At 54.4% G+C, this 24,098-nt stretch overlaps 1 protein-coding gene across 3 annotated transcripts in view; it reads left to right on the forward strand.

Moving 5' to 3' along the window:
- The first annotated feature begins 422 nt into the window (after positions 1-422).
- TSPAN18 (tetraspanin 18) overlaps positions 423-24,098 on the forward strand; it is a 174,431-nt gene continuing 150,755 nt past the window's right edge. For all 3 annotated transcript variants that reach the window (XM_032840686.1, XM_032840682.1, XM_032840684.1), the window contains exon 1: positions 423-562. The gene's annotated coding sequence lies outside the window, so the exon portion shown is untranslated. The remainder of the gene's footprint in view (positions 563-24,098) is intronic.

The raw sequence follows: 24,098 nt of genomic DNA on the forward strand, positions 1-24,098 counted from the left end.
GCCCCGGGGCCCGGAAACAAGGCCCGGAGGCCGCACCGCAGGAGGAGATCGAGGCAGGGAGGAGGCGAGGGGCAGCCCGCCGGAGGAAACGTGCCTTCTCGGCGGCCGCCACGGCAGTGGTGGCGGCGGCGACTGGAGACGGGAGACTGGCGGGGAGGAGGTTTGGGGAGGGGAGGGAGCGCGGGGGAGAGGGAGGGACGGAGCGGTGGCTGGGAGGTGGGGCCGGCGGGCGGGCGCGCGGCTGCAGCTGCCGCCGGCGTCTCGGGGGCTCCAGGCTGCGGGGCGGACGCAGCGCCGAGCGATCCACAGCGGAGCCGCGCGAGGCCGCCAGAGCCCCGGCCCCGAGCCCCGCGCCCCGCGCCCCGCGCCCCGCGCCCCGCGCCCCGAGCCAGCGCCGCCGCCGGCTCGCGCCACCCGGTCCCCGGACACGCCGCCGCCGCCGCCACCGCCAGGAAGGCAGCCGGCGCCGAGCAAGTTTCGAGCGCGCCTCTCCGCCTGGGGAAAGTTTCCCCCGCGGCCGTCGGCGGGAGTTGGCGCGGGGTCCGGCTGCTGCTGCTGGAAGGTAGGGGGCTCCGCACCTCCGCGCCCTGCGTGCGCCCCGCTGCTGCACCCCCTGGGTCTTGGAGACCCCAGGGGCGCTCCCCCCGGCGACTGTTGGGCACGGTCGGGGATGGGGATAGAATGGGGGAGGGATCCCAGAACGGTCCCGGGGAAGCCCAGAAACCAAGTTCTACTTAAACTAGCCTGGGGAGGGGGCAGGGGAGATGTGCTTGCCCCATCTCCGCCCCAGATCCCTGCCCCGAATCCGCGGGCTAGAGGCTTCCCCCCCCCCCCCCGGGACAGGTGCGGTCCCAGTCGGCGCTGGGCGCTCTGGGTGGGTGATTGGGGGGGTCATCGAGAGGATGGCAGGGGATAGCAGGTGTGGTTAACAAGGCTGGGGGCTCAGCGGGGTCTGTGCCCCGAGGGCGGGGGTGCGGGCCACGCCACTCTGTAGGAGGTCAGATAGAGACTAGGGATTAGGATCGAGGATCCCTGCCGGGAGGATTGTTGGGCGCAGCCAGGGTACCTAAGGCGATCCGCCTTTGGGGTCCCAGCAGCGGGGCGGGGCGGGAGGGGCAGGGGCGCCACGCTTTCCTCCCGGGTCCCCCTTATCCCGTACGGGGTGTGCGCGGTTTGGGGAAGCGAAGCGGAGACTCTCTGGGTGCTCAGTGGGGTCCGAGCCTCTCTGGCACGTCTGGATTTACGGGGTATATATAATAGGAGTCCTCTGGGAGGGTGGCTTTGGCTCGCGTGGGCTCGCGCCAGCTTTGGATCCCCGCTAGATTGAGGTGAGCTGGCCCCCGCCAGGGGGAGCCCTTCCCCGGCCCTTTCACCCACAGGAAGGCGAGTCCTGGTTCCTGCGAGACAAATGCACGGAAACCCAGGACTTAGAACCACAGACCCTCCAACAGGCGCGGGGGCCCGCGGGGGGGAACCGGCCGCCCCCCGTGCGACGGCGCAGGAGAAGTCCGAGCGTGGAGCTGGGGTGCACGGTGTGTGGGAAAGCTTGGTAGTCAGGGGGTGGTTTTTCTAGGGGAGCAGGCAAGGTGTATGGTTGATTAAAATACTCACCCCCAGAAAAAGAATAAGAGAAACTTGACACTATCAGCGAACTGGTATAGAGAAAGGGGATGAGAGGATCAATTTGTTGAGGTTTCTTTGGGGTCTACAGCCCAAACTGCTGAATGCGCCCTTCTTGTAAAAGTTGTACCTTTGTTTCCTGCATGTGGCCAGATGGATGGGCTGGGTGACGGTCTTGTGGGCCTTCAGATCTGTCCTGGGTGGGCACAAGTAAGCCGGCAGGCACGGACCGGGTCATGAAGGGCCCTGGGAGATTTCAGCGGTCCAGGCTGAAGTGGTGGATTTCTCAGCTTGGGACAAGGGTTGCTCTGCTCCTGGGTCTGGGTCTACAGTCCGCTTTCATCCGGTCATTTCACAGCTGTTGGTAAGACACCTGCGATGTGTCCCTTTTTCTGACCTCAGCCCCCCACCCGTGTGCTTGGAGTCTGTGTATCTGTGCAGAGCCCTTGGGGGAAGCAGGATTGCCATTGGCATCTCTAAAGAGTAAGCTTTGTCCTGTGTGGGCCTGCTCGACATTGAACGCGGACTGAAGGGACCCTTGCCTCCTCTCTTTAATTACCCCCCTCCTCCCTGCACCCCAAGAGAGGACAAATGAGCAAAGAATGGGCGGTGGCCTCATAGTGGCCGTGGGAAGTTTTCTTGAGTCTCTTGGCCAGCAGTGTGTGCTGGCTGGACAGCCCCTCCCCCACCCGCATCCCCCGAGTCCCCTGCAAAGGTCATGGAAATGGGGGCGGTCCCCGAGAGTTATTTGAAGTTCTGGCTTTCCATAGAGCCCACCGCATGTTTTTGCTGGATGTTACCGAAATGCTGTAGGGCAGAGGTGCCAAAAAGATCAGCATGATTTTTATTTTGAACAGAAGGGGTAGGAGGAGGAGACAGGGGAAAGGGTGGGGAGGCCCAATGGATGTCTCTGGGTATGTCTTCAAGACATCATGGGGCCTGAAAACAAAAGGAGTTTGGGGTTGTGTTTTATTTCTCCTGGTTCTTGTTCCTCTATGGAAGAAAGCCTCCTGGCACAGCCTGGACCCTGGGACCTAAGTGTGATCATGGGGCCCCTGAGGGCCATGAGCTCCTTCTTTCTGTGCCCCACGCACCACCCACCGCACCTGCCCTGAGGAGAAGAGGGAATTGAGACCTCCCAGGTGTTTGCGTTTGGGTAGCTTATCACGTGTGGACCGGGTATAAACTCCAAGATCTCTGATTCAGCAAAATTTCAAGTCTTGGAAATTCAGTCTCCTTATCTTCCCGTCCCTAAATCCATTACAACGCTGGCCCTTGGGACAGCTTTATCCCAACCTGAGGCTGAAATGGCAGTCTACCGGGGCACTTTCTAGAAGCAGAAGTTTGTCTGGAATTGGAGTTAGGATACTTTGGGTCATCTAGGGAGTAGCCCCTCCTTCTTTAAAAAATTCCACGTCAGCCTGGAAAGAGCTACTGAGTTCCTGGATGAGGTTTTAGTGGCGTGAGGACGGCTGGAACACAGGGGGGGGGGGGGGGTGAGACGGGTGGGAAAGGGGTGTGGAGGCAAAGAATTATGGCAGGGATTTGTGGGAGGGGCCACGGAAGGGAGGAAACAGCAAGGTTTGGGGGGGCTCGGTGGGGGCTGCTTTGAAATGGACCTTTACTGGATCATCCCAGGGGGACTCTGGAACAGTCACTTTCAGCCTTGAACCTGCTTCCCCAGTCTGTAAACTGAAGGCCCTGGCCGGGGAGATCTTGGTGGGCTTGCTGCTGAAAGGCAGGAAGGTATAACTTCTTAGGGCAGTAAGCAGCTCTTGCTCTGCCTTGAGTCCAGCGGAACCTCTCCCACTGTCTTGCCCCATCCCGCCCCAGCCCTGCACAACATCAGACTGCCGTTTTGGAAGGAGAAGTTAATGTCAATAACCGGTGCCTGCTGGGAACCCTAAGTCTGTCTGCAGGCTCACAAGGGTGCCTGTCTCTGGATGCTTGTCTAGCCCTCACTCCCTTTCCCTAAGAAGAGCCCGTATTGGGGCTGGGCGCCCCTTTGAGGGACCCCTCTTTCCAAAGGGCTGGAAAAATCAGGAACATTTGTTCGTGCTCAGCTGGTACGCGGCAAAGGGAGGGGGCCTTGGAACCAAGCACTTTGGTCCCCCCGGAGCAGATGATCGGTCGATCGAATATTTCTGCAACCTGATGCAATGGAGCAAAGCTGCCAGCTTGGGCTCCTCCTGCTACGCGGGCTGGCACTTTGGACCCGAATCAGCACTTGGATCCCGCGGCGGGGGCGTGGGTGGGGGTGGGGGGTGGGGGATGGGTGTGTCTGCCGGTAAGGAAACTCTTTTTGAAAAGAGTGAGATGATGAGCCCCAGTGTTTGCAGCTGGCGAAGTAGGTCTTTCATGTCCGCACTGATTATCTTAAATTAAGGTCCAACCCTTGTCCCGTTGTCTTCTCCCAAGACCACTGCTTTAATTAATAAATCAAACAACTCGGAGATGAGCAGAAGCGTGTTCACTGGTTCTGCGCATGTGCGTCTGGACCGAGAGGCAACAGGGTTTGGTGGCGGGAAGGTTCCCAAACTCTGAGAGAAGAGACTTGTGTTTGAGCCCTGATTCTCTTGCAGGTGGAGCTGTGTGACCTCAAGGGAGTCACTGGCCCTCTCTGAGCCTGTTTTGCTATTTCTTCAGTGACAGCGTTGGGTGGTGGTTAGGCTGCCTGGGTTTGAATGTGGGTGAGGGCCGGGAAGAGTCTGCTTTGAGAATGGAAGACACAAGCGAATAAAATGAATCACTCCCCCCACCTTTTCCCTCCCTCACTGAGGGACGCCGAGTTAAAACCTTGTGAATATTCTCCTGATAGCCCCATCCCCGTGGCAGGGAGCCCAGTGTGACGTCACCTAAAATATCCTGGTTTCTGGCACTTGAGGGATGATATTTCCTACGCTAGTGTTTGCCCATCCTCTCCCTTCATCCTTTGTTTCCCACCCTGAACCATAGTATGAAGACCATATGTGCAGATAATGAGTTTAAGCTGATAAACAACTCCCAGATTCACCCAAATAAAAGGCCGTCTTGCTAGAAGACGCTTGAGACTTTAAAATAAATAATCTGGCTTCTCTGCTCTGTTGCATTATGTTGGCCGGCCCTGCTAACCCCCTTTGTCCTCTGCCCCTTGGTCTGCTGCAGACACAGAGGCTAGACCAGGGGTATGTTCTAGGCTTTATGGGCTGCCCTGGCTGGGGCAGCCTCCTCCTGCTGCCCCCTTGCCTCAGCCCCTGGCAAGGTTGGTGCTCGGAGCCACGGTGGGGGTGATCTTCGTGGTGGCTCACGTTGTGGGCATGCTGACCATCGGCCAGCAGCTAGACCAGACTCCATCCCATCTGCACCCGCGAGGCTGGTTCAGATCTCGTCCCCATTTGGCAGATGTTAAAGTAAGGCTCGGAAAAACTCAAGTGAGAAGTGGTGGTACCAGGATTTGAACCTAGGCCGATCTGTTGGCCCATCCAGGGCTCTAAACCCCTGTGTGATATTTCCTCCTCGCGTACAGCCGCAGACAGAACCTCCTGTGAGCCCCAAAGCCCCAGGAACACTAGCTTTGAGATCCCATCAGGTCCTCCTCGCTGCTTCCGCTTGGCTTCCGGGCTCAGAGTCTCCTCTGGTTCCCTCTTTTCTCCTGTGTCCATTTATCAGTCTTCCGGGAAGTCAGTGACCTTACTGAGCAACAACAGGGTGTTCCTGGAAGAGGATGGGTGTTGGAGTCACCGTTGTGAATTTGAACCCTGTTTCTGCCCCTGACTGGCTTTATGGCCTTGGTTTCCTTACCTGGGAAAAGCAGCAGAGCAGCGGTCATAGCAGTAACACCGTTCAGCTAAATCAGCCGCCGCCGCAGAGGGCTCCAGCTCTCCGCGATTTAACGTTGCGCGTGTAATTCCCTCCCGCGTGGCTTGTCTGGGGCGGGTCTCTGCTCCACACAGATACTCAGGGACTCAGGAGGATGGTGACTCCACCATCTTGGTAGCGACACCTTCTGGAATATGTGGCATCCGAAGTTACTGCCGAAGGGCAGAGAGAGAGAGGTGGGGGAGGCCCTCAGACGCCCAGCCGCCCCAGCCAGAAGGTGACCCCCATCATACCAGCTCCAGTGCGTGGGTCAGAACCGTCATGTGGTCCCCAGCCAGCTGTAAGGGGTGCTGGGAATGCCAGGACGTGCGTGGAGATTTGCTGAGCGCTAACTCTCCAGTTATACTTCCCAGTAGAGTACTTTAAGGATGAATTGAGATGATGCATTTAAAGCTTCCCGAGTAAACCTGGTATGTTGTCCGCCCGTAAAACATGGACGCTTCTGTTCCTTAAGAGTCCGTGGTATGGGTTATTCCTTGTAGATTTCAGGCTGTGTACAGGGAGGTGATCACAGGGAAGATGGTAAAGTGCCCATAACACCCTGGAGCAAGGTGGCACGCAGAGGAGCTAAGGGACTTGCAAGTGAGTACGCAGCAAGGACACTAAGCTGGGCCTTGACCTTCATTCAGCCCAGCGCTCCCGTGGCCTCCTTTGGTTTACTGAAATTTACTGTCCTGCGAACTTCTGGGGTCTTCCAAACCCTACCTCCCATAGCTGCTCCTCCCATATGCTAACAGCGTGGTACTATCTGGATGCTGAGGGAGAAGGGTGGGGGGTGGGTGAGGGAATCCTAGTTGTAGGTATTCACAGTCAAAGCCGAGGGCATTCAGTGCCCCCCCACACTGCTTTGGGAGTTACTTTGGAGTTCTTAAGCTTTGGACCCCCACCCCCCCACTGGCCATGACCTACAGAGTTACCTGTGGTTCCTGTCCCATCTGTGCAGCCCCACCGCCTTGGCCCTTTTGCTCCTTTGTGGGATTGCGCAGAGAACGAGAGGGACCCTCCAGCCCAGATTTTCTGCTGGCAGGAAGACGGTTAGACCCAGGTTGGGATCCTGACCCATCAATTAGTGTTCGTTCATTCTCCTGGGACTCAGTTTTCTTTTCTGCAAAATGGGGAGTATACGGGAAGCCATAAGGCTAATCCGGCCCGGGTGCGTATGGTATCAACATATTTGTGTATCTCTTGTCTGCCACCTGAGTAGGAAGGAAGGGATGCCTTGTAAAGGATCAGCACCCAGGAGAGGCTAGAAGCGGGCCCAGCACCTTGGCCTGTAACTTCCGGGTGGGAGGTGATGGCCCTCCCCCGCAACTGCCCATGCTCTCAGCCTCTGCTCGCCTGTTGAACTAACATGCCTTTCATTGGCAATGGGAGAAGAACTTGAAGCTCTGGCCTTTGGATGTGGGCCCCATCTTTTGGAGTCTAAATACCATGCGGGGGCGGGGCCTGGGGTGCTGCTGGGCACCCCCTCCCACTTTGCTGCCTTCCTGGCTGGGCCAGATGACAGCACTCTCCCTGGCAGGGCCGCTCTCTCTGGACCTGTGTTTTGGTCTCCTGGGGGAGGGGCACCCCCCCGCCCCCCGCCGCTGCCTCCACCACCTGGTGCCTCACATTTCCAGGTCTCTGCCAGCAGAGCAGGCCCGGGCACTCCTCTACGGTAGGTTTGAGCCCATAGGGGAAGGAAGTGCTTTCCCAGCCCAACCATAAACGCCTTCCAGAATAATGGGGATTAAGTGTCCCCCTCAAAGGAATAGCCAGTGGGCTGGACACTGGCGTGGAAGCGTCTTTGGTTAGGAAGACAGTGGTTCCTCAAGACCGGATTTTGAGGGCACCCCCCCTCCCCGGGGATGGTGGACACTTGCACTTGGGGGCTGAGGAGAGTGGCCTTCTGCCAGAGCTGCCGCCAAGATGCTAGGGAGGCGAGCTGCCTCCTGCTTCTCGGAGAAGCACTGGTGGGCATGCGGGCCACGGAGGCCCGGGGGTGGGCATCGCGGGGTCCCTCAAACACACCGCATTCACTCCTGCTTCGGAGGAGTACGACCTCATTTCGGCCGCCTCTGCCACATGAAACACTTGGAGTGGGGCCTTGGAGTAGCTCGAGGGCCCTAAGAGGTGGCTGGTTTCCTAGGGCTGCCGTGACAAGCGACCATGGTGGGAGCTGGAAGCCACAGACAGTTCTCCGCTCCCAGTTCAGGAGGCTAAAAGCCCCGAGTTGTATTCGCAGGTCTCTAGGAGATGGTTCCTCTTTGTTCCTCCTTAGTTCTGGTGACTGTCGGCAATCCTTGGTGTCCCTTGGCTAATGGACAGGACCCGGTGCCTGTTCCCCGTCATCCATGCTGTCTTCCCCTGAGTCCGTCTTTGCTCTCCTTATGGGGACACCAGTTCTACTGGATTAGGGCCTTAGGGCCTCATCCTAACTGATTACATCTGGAAAGACCCCATTTCCGAATAGGGACACATTTGCAGGTCCCGGGGGTTAGGACTTCCAGATATCTTTTGGGGGTCCACCATCCAACCCATAATAAGTGGGTACTAGGATTGCCCCTTTTACACCCAGAAAGTCAAAGAATGGGCCTAAATTCCTGCAGCTAAACACCACTGGCAAGTGATCGGTAAATCGGTCTCGGTAAATTTCAGTTTTCTGAGCAGCAGGGAGGGGATCTGCAGCTACCTCCTAGTGCAGCGAGGAGCAGAGAGGAGGTAAATGTTTGCATTCAAGCACACTGGGTCCGCAGCTAAGCACCTGCCAGATGCTTCTGTCGGGACAGGCAGGGTGTCCCGTCTGGACTCAAGGAGCAGGGACGTATGTGAATTGTGACCAGTTACAAGTAGCATGTTTTCTAGAAATAACAATTTGAAATGACTGAATGGAAGGCGCCAGTGATGTTCTTCCAGCCCAGCTTTCTGGAGTCGTCTGTCTTTTCCATGTTCTCCTACGTTAAGCATAGCCCGTTGAGACAAATTGTCCCTGCTTTATTCTTTATCCCGGACTCTGTTTCGTTCCAGAAGTCACTGTGACTTTTGCAAGTTGGGCTTTTCTCCCCAGGGCCAACATCTGGGTCTCTCTGCTTGAGGAGGGGGCCTAGGGGGCCTGAGCAGACAGCTCTGGGCTCCAGAGCCCACCCCAGGGGAGCCCCAGAGGGTTTAGGGGTTCAGCTGATGCTGTTGAGGGTTGAGATGAAGGCATGAGAAGGCAACACGTGATCAAAGGTTGGGAGTCCAGCTTCCGAACAGAAGGGCCTGGGTTCAAATCCTGATCATGGCCTTTGTTTGGCCTTTGACAAATTACTGAACTTTTCTGGGCTACCATTTCACTTCCCAGAGTTTTACGAAGATAGGATTACAATGCACAAATACGTCTCTGAGGATTGAGTGGGACCCTTCAAGGATTCAGTGAACACCAGAATTAGTCTAGGTATTTTATTGTCTGCTTCCATCAACAGAATAAAGGTGGGGAAACCCCACGGGGTGTAGCTCGGCACCTGGGGTTGAATTGATGCTCAGTAGGTAGGTGCTGAATGAATGAGTGAATGGGTAGACTCCTCATTCTAGCATCTCCGCGATCACATCCTTCTTGCTATGCACTGAGGCCTCTAGCCATAAGCCCCTCGTATGTGGGGCACCGAGATACCATGGAACAAACAAGTAGGGATCCTTGGGTGCTATGGAAAAGTCGGGAAAGGCACTTACGTCTGGGAGCAAGGGCAGCACAGGTCTGCTCGTGGATTCAAGCACAGGTTGAAGCTTGGAGAAAGGGAGCTGGGGAGATGCTGGGGAAGGGGAGCCTGGATGGTTGTGGTCACCCCGGAAGGCAGGCCATTTGGAGGCCTGGTGGGAAGAGCCACATTTACAGTATCCAGTGTTCCCATGGCAAGCAGAGACACTGCCCCAGCATCCCCCCACCCCGGACCAGTTTTTTTTTTTTTTTTTTTTAAGTAAACTCTTCCTCCAACACGGGTCTTGAACTTACAACCTCGACCCCAAGATCAGGAGTCAAACGTTCTACCGACTGAGCCGACCAGGTGCCCCTCCTCCAGGATCTGTACCTAACAGGTGCACCTCACTTGAGGCAGCCCAGATTTGTGAAAAAGCCAGCTGGGCCGGGGGACCCCCATTCAATTTCCAGACAGATTAGCTCTCAGATTCCCATTGCTCCCTCCTGCCTTAAAAATAAAACTCAATTTACGGAAGCTCGACTTCCACACTTTGTTAGGAAAAACATCTGTCGTGCAACGTGATCGTGCTGGCTGTCTTGCTTGCGACCCTTCTGTGGATTCTCAATTGTGTTCAAAGGCTTTCCCACAGCCCCTGCCCCCTCCCATCCCAAGCCGGCCTCTCTCCTCCAGCCCACCTGCCACCTTGCTTCCTTCTGTCCCCCCAACTAGCAGCACGGCCCCTCCGCATGGCACTGCCACCTCCCTGCAATACTTTTTCCTCCCTCTTTAGCTACAAGAGTCCTCCTCATCCTTTGGAACTCAGCCCCTGCATCACCTCCTCCAGAAAGCCTTCCTGGACTCCTGCGTGGGCCAAATTCTCTTCCTGGTGGCGCAGATCGCACCCTTGTTGACTTTGTCCCTGTCATTCTTTAATGTCTGCCTCCCTCACTCTAATGCAGGTCCCCAGGGCAGGGATTCCCTCCCCGCAACCCCCAGCCGTTGCTCAACGCTGCATCTCAGGCCTGGGGCATGGGCCTGGGTAGCTGGTGCCTCTCTTCATTTTCTCCCCAGCAGGCTGGTCTTTTCTGGGTTGTTTTGGGGAATGAGCACAGCTAACAGGCATTGATCTCTTGGAGTGTGCCAGGTGCTCACGGGTCTGAGCTCATCCAATAGAATCAAGGTTTTCACTCCCAGCTCTGCCCCTTCCTAACTCCACAGCCTTGGGCAAATTACTCAGCCCCTCTGTGCCTTATCTTCACACCCATAAAATGGGACTAAAAATAACACCTCATTTATTGAGCTGTTGTGAGGATTAATTCAATTGATTCATGTTAAATTTATTTTCTCAGTCTGGGAGGCTAGAAGCTCATGACCAAGGTGTCAGTTGGTTTGGTTAGTTCTGAGGTCTCTCTCCTTGGCCCACCGAGGGCTGCCTTCCTGTGTCCTCACGTGGCCTTTCTTCTGTGCGCGGGCCTCCCCGCTGCTTCCTGGGTGTCCAGATCTCCTCTAATAAGGGCTCTAGTCAAATTGGATTAAGACCCACCCCACTAGTCTTACAGTTCACTTCATTACCATTTGAAAGACCCTGTCTCCAAATACAATCATGTTTTGGGGTGCAGGGGGGTTAGGGCTTCAACATGAATTTTGGGGGAACGCAGTTTAGCCCATGACACCTTCTAATTCAGTATTATGATTGCCCCCGTTTTATGGCCGAGGAAACTGGGGCACAGAGAGGTTAGGTCACTAGCCCAAGGTCACACAGCCGGTGAGCAGAGGTGTAGAAATGCATAGCCAAGAGGTCCCAGCCTCGAGCACACTGTCAAGCATTAGATGGTCTGTTTCGTGGCTGTGCTCCTCTGGGAGGGGGGGGGGATACTGGGGGTTTTGCCTCCTGGAGCCAGCCTGTGTCTCAACCAGAGCAGGGAGGATATCAGGTTCCAGGGGTCTCAGAGATCTCTCACTTGGCCCTTTGTGCCTTGCAGCCCTTAAACCCTCCGTTCCATGGCTGCTACCAAACCTATGCAGGAATGGGGACCTGACCTCCTGTTCCCAGGCTAAGAGAGAGGCAAGGCCATGAAGGGGTGGGAAGGAAGGGAGAGGGTCTCAGGAAGGGAGGGGATTACCGATTCCGGGGTTCGCTCCCTCTCCAAAGTTCATTGATCCGATTTTCCAGGAGCTCTCACAAGCTCTTTGAAGATAGTCACATTTTACTGGGTGAAAGATGGGAGAGTCATCAGAGTCAATGTAGTAAGAGATTAACAGCTCGAACAAGGGTATATTCCATGGAAATGAACTCTCAGTCCTAACCTAGGCTCCTCACCCAGAGACCATCAGGTCACTAGCCTCTTGCTTCTCTGGAATTGTTTGCAGAGTAAATGGGTGCGTGCGTGCGGGCGTGTGTGTGTGTACGCGTGCACAGCACCCTCCGTGGCCTGTCCCCAGGAGCGCTCCATCCCTGCCGCTCTGTCCGCTGGCTGTCTTAGTGCTTGTCCTTCTGCCTTGTCTTAGCTGGGTGGCTCCCCACGCAGACCCCGAGCAAAGATTTGATTGCAAATTGTTTATGTATGGAGTTGGCCGTGGAGAGGTGAGCAGCCAGGGAGGGGAGGAGAGTCAATAAGAGATGTGCTGGGAAGCCCACTGCTGGGGGCAAACGGGGACCCTCCCAGTGACAGTCCTCTCACCCCGCCTTCCTAATGCCCCTCCTGTGGACACTCCTGGGGACCACCTGTGGCGTTGTGGCCAGCTGGATTGATGGCCATCTTCTCTCCCGAAGAATTGCTTGGCCCTCTCTGGCCTCTTCCTGTCCCTCCCCCACTCCGTCCCCACAGATGTCACCATGATGCTTTCATCTCAAGGGGTCTGGGAGCCCAGGCTGGGGTCTGTGGGAGAGCCCTGGGCCCTTCGGATAGGCCCTGTGTGCTGGAGGCCAGCAGGTCATGACATAGGGTGATTTCCACCTTCCCTGAGGGTTGGATGAGGCCATCCGTGGCAGATCAAAGGGCTTTTTGTTGTTGTTTTATTTTCTTTTCCAGCAGCTTCTTGCTGGGCAAAGGGGCTGAGGAGCCAAGGCAAACAGAGCGACCTCTGAAGCCATTGCCTGCTTGCTTGCTCTTGGAGAGGCTGGATGAGCTGGAGGTCCCCCAGCAGAAGGGCTGGAGCTGGGGCAACAGGTGGGAGCTGCCCAGGGCGCTTCCCCCCTCGTGGCCCAGAGACCAGATGGGGACCCTGGGGGCTGAGTTCGGAGCCTGATGCATCTCAGGAGATCTTGGAATGTGGTATTGCCATGGAAGTGGGGTGCAGGGTGGGGGCACCAGGAACGCTGGACTGAAGTCCAAACTGCCCCTCCCCAGTGAAACATCATTATCTCCTCTGTCCCCCAGCTGAAGAGACAGCGAGAGCACTGGACTGAGAGTACAGAATCAGAGCCTGGGGTCTAGTCCTACTTTGGCTCCAACCAGCTCTCTGTCCCACTGTGGACTTCTGACATCTTAGCCACACACTGGGGATGGGGGGTGAGTGGTGCTTTTTTCTGGGTCTTCTTCCTCCGACTCGACAGTCTCCTCTGAGTCTCCAGCGGGGAATATGACCAAAAAGCCTCGAATCCCCTGGAGAAAAGCACTCAGGAAGCCAAGGCGTGGTTGTTGATGGAAGTGGGGTGTTGTTTAAATAAATTAAGAGCGCAAGAGGAAAATCCATCAGCATTATTTTCAGTAGCTGGGATGATATGCATAACATTTCCTTCCTTTCATTTGATAATTTTTCCTTCTCAGAGTAGTTTGAAAAAAGAAAGTGTCTGATGCTTGGCTACACAATGAGCTCAAATAAAAATATTCTTTTTAAAAAGCGGTTGCTATGTAATTGAATTTAAATAATGGGCAATTTTTGTTTCTAAGTAGCCGCACGGCTCACAAAGTTCCTCTCAAACCTGTCTGAGAGGTGCATGGGTGTGCAGAGAGAGAAAGACAGCACCGATAGAATATTTTTGGCAAAACAATAACAATGCTAATAACATATTTAAAGTGTGTGCCTGAGTTCACGCACGTCTGCTGGGTCGAAATGTACGGGATTAAAATTAACCACTCTTTCGGAAGGAAGAGTTCCAAGGGCAGCCGTGGCGTCCGGGTTGCCTTTGAACGGGGCTGTCTGTGAGTGAGTGAGTGGGAATTCTGGCTTCTGGGTCCCCTGGAGCTGAGTTCAAATTAGCTGAGTTCAAATTCTGGCTCTTAGCCGCTGCATGATGGTTGGCCAGTTTTTTATCCTAACTGAGCTTCTTGTGTTCTCATCTGAAAAAAGGCCAGGACACAGGCCCAATCAGGTGTCTCATCTGGAGCTGGGTGTGGGGCGACCTGCCACCTGGGCCCTCTTCCCTGCCCTTTTCCCTCTGGGAGCACAGCAGAATTTTTCCCGGTACACACCAGACCCATAGACGTGATCCCATTCCATGCCCAGCCCATCCCACTGGGGGGAGATTTTTAATCCCCATTTCGTGGAAGGGAAGCCCAAGATGATGAGGTTATGGAATTCCAGAGATGGCTCAGTCGGTGGAGGGGGATACGAGGAATGGGAGGGTTTGTCTGAACCATCCCACAAGGCTGGCCCTTCCCATCCCAAGGGGAGTGTTGCTCTGAGGTCTGTGGAATGTGAAAGGGCTCCCAGTGCGTCTTGGGGTAGGCGTGCATTCCTTCCTTCTTTCTTTTCTTGTGTGTCCACTAGACTTTTCCTGAAGATTGGAGGCTGAGGGTAGCCAGCCACCCAGGCAGGACTGCGCAACGCAACTCGGTCTCATCTAGGTCTTTAATGCCCCGATCTGTAGCCACCACGAGGACTTCTCTGGCCTGGGATGGGTCCTCCCAAGCTCCTCCCCACGCTCAGGACCCTCTGTCCCTCTTTCTGGGGATACTTGGTTTCTCCTAACTCTTGGTCACACATGGAGGACCCCCTGCCCCTCGTGTAGGTGACTCAGGTGTCGTCGCCCCACCACCAGAGAGGGGAGGAGGAGACAGCCTCTCCCAGGGCCAGCTCACCTCCTTTCCTGCCAACCCTCTCCAAGGCCCTGACCCTCCTGAGGCTGCCTAATTCCCAGGCACTGACCTAGACCTTGGTCCATGGACCATCCTTAGAAGACATTGCTCTTAGAGCCCTCCTGTGCAGAGGGGCACGCCATCTTCTTAGCTTACGTCTGTCTTGTCCCTCTTGTCGGTTAACAGGAAGCTGTGAACAGAAGAAGGGCTCTTCCCCTCCCCTCGCCTGACCCAGAGAATTCAGGACCCCTTATACGTGTGCATATGCATGCACACACGTAACACACGTGTGCCTACGTGTGTGTGCTTTTGTGTGTTCTGTAGGACCCGTGCCTTATGGCCTCACCAAGGGCTGAACGACTGACTATGCCTTTGGGATGAGAAGAAACAGGATCGGGCCAAGGCCTGTCCCAGCCGGTTTGGTGGGTATGGGAAGAGAGCCTCATGGAGCAGTGGTCAGAGCTGGGAGCCTGGGGGGCAGCCCTCCTGGGTGGCTTCTGGCCCTGCCACTTTCTGGTTTCTTCCTTTCCTCTTCCATGGAACCTGACTCCCAGCAGTGAGGCGGGTGGGCAGCTGAAGGAAGGGAGTGGACACGCGGTGCAGGCCCACCGCCAGCAGCCAGACCTCAGGAGTTTGGGGAGCCGTGAACTAGACCTTTAAGAGAGGTGTGTGCCGACCTGGCAAGCGTCCCCGCCCTTCAGCCATTTCTGGAGGCCTGCCTGGGGTGGTGGACGTAGATGGTGGCCGGGGGTGCAGGGGGCCTTCCTCTGCCCCCTCCCGCCCCTGGAAGGCCCAAAGCTCCATAAAAGAGAAAGACTGGAGGTGAAGACAAAGCAGTTCCCGAGGGAGGAAGTACTGCTGGACGCAGTTTCAGACACACGTTCCTGAAAATGGCCTCAGAAGGCGGATTTGCGGATGTTGAGGAACTTTTGGTATTTTTGAGCCTCCCCCCACCCCCCACTCCCCGTTTTTTTTTTTTTTTTTTTTTGAGTTGTAGCCTGAGGGAAGGGCGAGGAGCAAGAAGGAGCCCTGTGGCCTGGTGGAGGGGGGAACATGAGGTTGCTCGGTTTTCATGGGCAGCGAGAGGCCCTGTGAATTTCTGTGCAAATGTTCATAAAGACGGAGAGCAGTCAGACAGCTGGGGGCCTCCTGGGCGGCTGGAAACACGCCACGTGGCCGCCCCGCCCTGGGCTTGGGTACATTACCGCTTCGGAAAAGGGCAGTTCTCTGCTCTCAGATCATCGCTCTCTGCTGCATTGGGGCAAGTCTCTTTCTTACAGCCCAGGGACCAGCAAGAGAACTCGCCCAGCCTGCTCTTGGCTGGGGCCCTTGTCTGTGTGCTGAGGTCCCTGCCCACAGCCCGCCTGGGCGCTGTCCCCACTGTTTACTGCTTAGCGGGGAAGAAGGGAAACAGATGTGATTGGTTTGAGCTGAAAGAAGTTACCATCATGTGTCTGCTTTTTCTGATGGTTCCTCATTGGTTATGAAAGGCCCACTGCAGTAGAACCTCCGATTAGAAATGGGGAGGTGGTGCAAATTCTAGCGTTGGTGCAGCCTCGCTGTGTGACCTTGGGCAAGGCGCTGGCCCACTCTGGGCTTGTTTGCCACCTATAAAACCCAGGGGGCATAACCCAAAACCAACCAAGCAAAAACACCTCAGTGCAGAGACAAATTATTTTCACAGCTACCTGAGCAGTGTGGGTGTTGGGGGGATCAGATTCAAATAAACCAAAGAATGAGGCCAGGCTTGGGTTTGGTCCTGTTTTTCTATAACCATCCTAAGTGTAAGAAGGCTGAGACACTTAGAGTAGCAAGGGTTTCCTGGGCCAATACTGAATAGCAGGAGTGGCGTGTTATGGTCCCTGGATGACAAATGATTTTCATCCCGAATGTCAGTTCTGGTTGATTGGTAGGACCTGCTCGAGTCCAGTAGAAGGGTTGGTCTGGATGCTTGTGATGGGAGGAGGGTGGAAGCTAGCACGCAGGGGAGATTTGGGGAGCCCTGGGGTGCTGGATAGAGCCTTTAGGAATTGGGGAACCTAGGTGCTTTGCTGTCACGGGGTTGATTGCTGTATGACCTAAGGCAATGGTTCACCATTGAGCTAGATTTCATGTACATGAAGAGGCTGCTCGTGACTTTAGTGTAATTTCATCCCGATGGAAGAGAACTCACTGAAGGACAGGCTCATTTCACTCATCAGTATAGGGGAGAAGTAGAATTTCCCCCCCACTATTACATTAATTTGTGACATGCCAGCGTGCTCTCAAGGAAGATGGTCTGGTCAGTGGCTAAGAGGAACAAAGCACACAGACCAAAGGTGCAAAACAATGGCCTGTAAGCCACATCTAAGCTGCATGAAATTCACCCAACATTGACATATTGGGAAATGTAACCAACGGTGAGCATACACTGTCCTTCTGACCCAACCATTCCACCCTTACGTATATATGCAACAGGAAGGCCCATGTATGCATGCCTTTCCCCAAAGGGCATGTATAAGAATGTTCCTAACTTCACTGTCCAAGACAGGTGATACCCGGAAATGATGCAAATGTCTACGGAAAGTGGAATGGCTGTAGTCCCGGGGTGGGATACTACGCAGCAGAGAATAAGCTCTTGCGGTTGGCCACGACTTGGAAGAGTCTCAGAACCCCAGTATGGAAAAAAAGACACCAGATGTGGAAGAGTCTACACAGTGCAGTTCTATTTATATGAAGTTCAAGGTCAGCCAAAGGATGCAGTGGTGTTAGAAGTCACAATAATGATAACCTTTGGGTGGAAGTTGGGGAGTGCTTGGAAGCGGCATGAGGGGTTCTGGGGGCTGGTCTCTTTGTGCCCTTATTCTGGTTGGTACTTTCATAGGTACGTTCAGTTTGTGAATAGTCATTCACTTCAGATCTCTGCACTTTGTCGTGTAAATGTTCTATTTCAATTTTTAAAATCCTATTAACTCAACAGAAGACATAAAGCGGATTCTAACCCGTTGAAATACTGAGACATGTAGCTTACAACTCCAGATCCCTGCTTTCCTTGATAAATGGGACGCTGTGAGAGCCCGGCCCCCACGTAGCAAGAGTGGCCTGAGGCGAGCAGGGTCTTTGTTGGGATTTCTAGTCGGAACCCATGAGAAAATGCTGCCCTCTGGGGCTCCCAACCTCCATCAGAGAGAAGAGCTTTGTGACGGATGGGTGAGTTAGAAAGAGCTGAAAGTGTCCTGGTCATGTCGTGGTGCGATTCTGTGTCTAAATTTCTCATCTTGGTGACATTTGTTGTTATTTAGTCTCTCTGAGCCTCAGTTTACCTACATTGGTAAAGTGGGAAGAGTAATACCGACATCCAAGGACTGTTTTGGAGTTAGGACAAGATCATGGTTCGCCAGTGCACCATGGGTCTGGTGGCTCTGGAGGCCTGCAGAGCTGCATCTTCTCCCAGCCCCCAGACCTCACCACCCGAACCCCCCCCCCCCACCCCCGCCCCCAAGGCCTGGTGCTGCCCCCTTTATGCTGTGAGGAGGGGAGATGTGTAGATTCGAGGTGGGGCCACAGCATTCCCTTTGCTAATGGTGGGGTGGGAGATGGGAATCCTGTTCTCTGGGGCTCTGGCAGTGCCCTCCTCCCCGGCCCACCCTGGGCGCCGGTGTCCCCCTCACTTGGAAGGGCAGGTGCCTTTCTCTGGCCCGGTAGGGCCAGGTGCGCAGGGGCGCTGAGGACCACAGTAAATGCGGCGGGTCTGGCGCCGGGCACTCCGGGACAGGCGAGCACATATTTCGTCTCGTGGGGCAGCTGGCGTCCGGGACGTGCTGTTGTCAGTCCCTGCTCCTTCCTTTTTTGTCCCCTGGCAGCAGCCAGGGCAGCCCGGCCTCCGGCGGGGGCGGGGCGTTTCCCAGAGCATCTCCCAGGGGGGTCTCTGCCGCCTCCCAGAGATCCCGGGGACAGGGAGGTGTGCGGACCTGGCTTCAGGAGCCCTACCTGGAAAGTGGGGGGTTGACCATACCTGGCTCATCCCTGGAGCTCCGCAGTCCTGGCTGTGGTTGTCCGTCTTATTGGGGCTGTCATTCCAGGCCACGAGAAAGCACCCAGTGGGCCATTGGGGGTTGACTCTGGGGTAAAGGATGTGGTTTGAAATGGCCTCTTTGTCTCAGAGCAATCTGTTTTGATTTATTCAACTATGGGAATTTGAAAATGGCCCAAATGTTTTCCCTCTTGTTCTCTCTCTCTGGCCTTCTGATTTCCTCGTGCTCGCCCCTCCCCCATCCTTCTTGCTCACTCATCCACCCTCACACTCGTTCACACTCAGCTTTTCACACCCAGGTAAAGGCCAGGTGGGACTTCAGATGACCCGGCTGTTTTTCTCTCTGCCTCCGACGCTTCCTCAACTGCGTCCACTCCTTCTCACCCAGACTCCCTGACCTCCTTCACGTGGGACCTCCGTGCCCCTCCCTCGCACCAGCAGTGCCTGAGGGCAGGAGACCGATTCTAGCTCTGACTCTTTTACCAGCCCGTTCCATGGCTGTGTGACATGGGCCAAGTCACTCAACATCTCTGGGCCTTCTTTAATTTCCTGCTTCCCGGCAGAGGCAAGAAAGCTACCAGTTTATGCTTGGATCATTTTCTTCTGCGTTATCTCAGATGCTCTGAGTTAAGGCCCCTTCTGCATCTTAAATTCCCCCCACTGAGCCATTGAGTGGATTCAGTCTTATTTGACAGCCTGTGTGCTGACCTGAAATTACTCTGTAGCCTTTTCCTGGTACTGAAGACACAGTCATTTTATTTTGAGCTGGGAATCAACACAAGGTCAGGAGAAAATAGAAAGTTCAAGAGGATGATTCCCTCTTGACTTAAGGGAGACATAGTGTCGTGGCATCTCACTTGGAGTCATTCCTTTTACTTCTTCCAGATGTCCCTGGCAGAGGTGACTGGGGAAATGGGGGGGGGAGGGGTAATGGTCAGTTTGGCACTGCTGATGGGGGCGGGGTGGTGGAATCAGGGTAGAGACCCTACGTTTCCTGAGCTCAACTCACCAGAAGGATCCATTTCATTCTGTGGCCCCCTGTCACTTTGCCCCAGCCTCCATGGATAAAGAGAGCTAGAATTCATTGAGGACACATCACATGGCACACACTGTCCCAGAAGTCCTTGCAGCAGACCTACAGGTCAAGCGCGAATGTCATTCCCATTGTAGGGGTAGTGAAACTGGGGTACGATGAGGCAAGTGTCACAGGGTGTGTAGGTGGTAGAGCTGGGTCTTCAACGGGACAGCTGGTCTGCGCTTGAACTAAGCTTTGATCACCACACCATGCTGTCCTGAGTGGCCTCCTGATGGCAAGGTGGGATGGGAAGATGAGATTTCAGGACAGAGTCTGAGTTTTAGTCCTGCTCTGCTACAAACTCACTCTTTGTACCTTGGGCAAGTCCCTTACCCTCTCTGGGCCTCAGTCGCCCATTTGAAAATGGAAGCAAGGGACCAGTGGGACTCCAAGTCCGCGGTCAGCATGGTATTCTGTGGCTTTCTGGAGCAGGATACTTTCAACAGTGATTAAGAGTCAGTGAGCTATGGTTAAATCCTGCCTCAGGAGCTTGTGGCCTCAGAAAGGTTATCCAACTTCTCCAATGCCCAGGCTCTCTGTCTGAACAAGGGAGAGAAGGTCAACTCTTATTGCTTGAGGTTGCTGTGAGGACGGAGGGGTAGAGCACCTGGGATCATTTAGGATCTCTCTTGGCAGACCCTTTGGCTTGGAATGGGGGCTTGTTACCTGACATGGAGAGTCCCCCATTCTGGAATTGGAGGCATTCCATCCCCAAGCGATGTTGCTCATGGTTTGCCATGAGCCTTCTGGAATGCCTTGAGGTTTCCTGACCAAGATACCATCTTGTGCATTACAGATACTAAAGTGAGAAGGACCTGGGATGAGTTAGTTTGGCGGCATTCAACTTCCTTGTAGCCACAGAACTCAAAGAAAGTTCGACATGGAGCCTCTGAGAAATCATTTCAAAATGGAGCTCCCCTATCGGAGTGGCGGGGGGGGGGGTGCTGCTCAGCCCTCCCCATCTCCTCCCTCCACTTTGATAGCTTCTGAGGCACTGGGAAACCCCATTTGACAATCACAGGCCATTAGGTGGTAGATAATGACACTGGGACCCCAAAAGGGGCAGTAACGAATGCAGGAATCAGAAGCCGGAGCATCTGCTACATTATTTTCATTAGTGGGATCATTTTCTGTCTTTATAAGAGAGCTCACCTGTGTTTCTTTTGTCCATCCGTCTTAATTAATCACCTAGAGACTCATCTTTCAATATTGACACTGACTAAGCAGCTGACATTTCTGAATTATTCTGTCCCGTCCTTCTTCACAAGCCATACATAAAGGCTGGATGGGTATTTATTGCTAAATCAAGGAAAATGGGGCTTTTTATTTGGAAGCCTTTGAAACAAAGTGTTTACTCAAATAATCCTGCCTGAGTTGGCAGGTGTTTGGAAACCTAGGGAAATGTGTTTGGCTCAAATAAAGAAAGAGTGACCCGCATGAATCCACAGATGCTGTGATCTGTAGGGGCTCTCAAGGGTCCTGTTTAAATGAAGCATCTCTCCCCACTCACCCCCTACATCCCCCCTTTTGCAGCACCCCCCCAACACCTAGTTCAGTCTTCAGAGATCACATGGTCTTCCTCCCTCCAAACCTAATTTCCGCACAGACTTAGCCCATGGTGACCTGCCACGTGGAAAGCTTTAGTGAGAATCAATAGGCAGGGGTTCCTGGTGTGGGCTTCACATCTCCCGAATGTAAAACACCGTGGCAGGGAGAGTAAGATGGATGCTGGCCAAACATCCACGGTATCGGGGCACGATTGACCCCCCTCTGCCTGTTTGGAAGGCGAGAAGACATGGCCCAGGGAGAAGGCTTGGTGATTTGCCCAGGGTCATGCGGGGACTTTGAGGCACAGTCTGTGGTCTCTCGGGCTCCTGGAGGTCCTTTTCGACACCCCTCTTTGCTGAAGCCTGGCTGCCCTTCGCTCTCTGATCTAGGTAATGAAGCTGTTCTGTAGGACCTGCGTGGGCAAAGATTGGAGCAGAGGGACCTGTTCATTAGCAGCTGGCTCTTCAAGGGCAGAAACTGGTTTTGCTAGAAGCGATGCTGTCAGAGCAAGTAGAGAGAGGTTGGCTTTCATTTGCCCAGGGCCCGTGGCGCCCCCTCCCAGGATAATGGGAGGCCCAAGCCTGGAGAAGACCGGTTCCCAGCCTGGGAGACACATGTGAATTCAATTCAAGGCTGGCGAGGCCTGCGCCTGGCTTCCCAGCGCACTGTGAGCTCCGGGAATGGGTGGGAACACGGTCTTCTCCAGGCCCAACCCTGGCCGCCCAGCAGATGTGTTTATTTCTTCCTTTTCCACTTGGGAGGCAGAAGTCTGGCAGGGTGGTTAAACAGGAGCAGCCCTGGGGCCAGGCTGCCAGGGGTGTAGATCCAGCTCTGACGGCCCACACCTGGGAGCTGAGGCTAATAACTTCCTGGGTTGCCATCTCCTTATCTGTAGAATGGGGTACTAATAATCCCTTTTTCCTAGGGTAGTGGGGAGGCCTTAGTGAGATAATCTCTCATGAAGTGCTTAGAGCCATGCCCCACAGACGGGCGAGGCAAGCAATTTACATGAGCTATTGATTGGATAATCTCTGATGAGTGTGTGTGTGTATCTCCATTTAAAAAAAATGGCGTTCAACACTTCTTTTTCTGATTACGAAATGCACTCACATACCTATGCCAGCTACCAAAAGAGATCCATGGGTAATGTTTTGCTTTATTTCTTTATAGTTTTTACCCTGTGCAGTGTGTGTGTGTGTGTGTGTGTGTGTAATCGGGCATGTGCCGACAAAGTATAATTTTCTAAAAGCTAGAAATCCTCTAATATCTCACCCAAATCTGCAATGAACGTGGCTCAAAGATTGATTTAATTCATGAGCAGGGGAGCCGGTGAGATGGTGAAGCCGGGTCTCAGGAGAATTAGACACACGGCGGTTAGCAGTTATGTAAGCGTCGGAGCAGTAGGGGCTGGGTCGGATAGAAAACTGTTGAATGCCCTTTGGGACAATAAAATCGTAAACTTCGGGGCTAGTTTCTCTACTAGACCCCCGCAAATATCTACTCCAAGTTCACAAGTAACTTGACATGAGTCGAAGTTAGATTCTTCTAGAATCCTCTACTGTGGATAATTAAGCAATCCGTAGGTGGGCTCGCTAAACAAGACTCCATGATGATGTTGGAAAGACGGGCCTCTCCTTGCCTGGCTTCCCACTTTTGCATCATCGTGTTAACAACATTGGTATCTTTTCGCATCTTGCCTTTGGCATCTACAGCAACATCACATCTGCTTTCAAAGGAAGGTTCTGAGGAAGGACAGGAATGCCCCCAAAGGGTGTGACTTGCTCAGACACAGCTGGTGGAGGCCCCCTCCACCTCGGGGTCCCAGGATAGCTGCTCTTGCCCCCCCATCACATTTTATTGGATTCATCTCCATCTCTCTTTCTCTCTCTCTCTCTCTCTCTCTCTCTCTCCATTTAGACTGGATTTCTTGAGGTCAGGGATTTGCTGAGTTTACTGTCTTCCGGCTCCTTCCCCTCTAAGCACCTGCTGTGTGGGGCACGGTCATTCTTTGGGGAAGCTTTGCTGAATGAGTGAACGTTGATGGTAAGAGGCCTGGCCTGTGTCACTGATAGGGGACAAGTGTGCCTTTCGGAACAAGCAGGGCCCCTCTCCTGGGCTCGGCTGGGTCCTCCTGGAAGAACCCAGGGCCCAAGCAGTGTCACAGCATTTCCTCCGCCCTTATCCCCGATTCTGTCTTAGAAGGTCTTCCACAGGCAGTCCAGAAAGCCATCTTGGCTCTTCTCCATAGGACTCCCATGACTGAGTTCCTAGCTTGCTTTCCTAATCAAGGTCTTCAAGGGGTAAGAAGTTCTTGGCCACCTCAAGCTGGGGAGGGAGAGGCGTGCCTGGGATTAATCTCCACACTATGAATTTTAAAATGCTCTTCCACGTGTTGGGAAAAGCCATCAAAATGCTAATGGCTCTGCTGGTCTTACCTCCTGCAGACTCTTCTCGGCATTAGAATATATTTACATGGACTTGAGGGGTGGGGGGAAGAATTGCAGAGACGTGGGGTGCCCTTTTCCCTCTGATCCCACCGCAAGCAAGCCTGGAGGGCCATAAAGTCTGAATGACAAGCCCCCCGCAGAGCCCCAGGTTTCGGAGGGAAGCTGCTGTGGGTTATGGGGCGGGCCCCTTCCCTCAGCTCCGATTATGAGTTCTCAGCTGCTGGCTTCCTTGCTAGCAGCACGGTGGCCAGTTTGGAAACCTCTCTATGTCCTGTGGCTTTTGAAAACTGCTCCTCTCTGAGGCAGAACATCCCCGGACAGGTGTTCCTGGATGCATAAGACCGCACAGTGGATCCACATTGAGTTCAAGGCCTGGAACACGTGGAGACACAAAGGCCATTTCAGCCCTAAGACAATCTGCCATTCTTGAGCCCTGGGCTAGAAGCACTGGGCTGTTGTTGAAATCTTTGAAAGCCCAGCTATCTTTGCTCAAGTAGACAATGGCTTGAGGACCTCTCCCATGTACCCTCTAGAGGACAGATGCGATGGGGACAGCCCAGGGCAGGCTGGATTCAGCAAAGGGACTTGGGGGCCTTTGCGCGCATACCAGATTGTGGACTCTCAAACTCTCTTGGCTCAGGTCTGCTCTGTGACTGTGGAGAAGCGGCTGGACCTCTCTGAGCATCAGCTCCTTCCTTTGCTAAGGAAGAGGAGGACCCTGGCCACTTGGTCGACGAATTAGAGAGTTCACATCTTTCCTTTTTTCTTCATGCAGATGGCGCAGTGGAGCCGGGTGGGGTGGGGGGGATGGCAGGCCAGGCTCCCCGCTCAGAGAGAGAGAGAGAGGTCTCTTAAACCATC

Source organism: Lontra canadensis, unplaced genomic scaffold (assembly GCF_010015895.1).
Source record: "Lontra canadensis isolate GAN:19392208 unplaced genomic scaffold, GSC_riverotter_1.0 scaffold115, whole genome shotgun sequence".
Taxonomy (NCBI): domain Eukaryota; kingdom Metazoa; phylum Chordata; class Mammalia; order Carnivora; family Mustelidae; genus Lontra; species Lontra canadensis.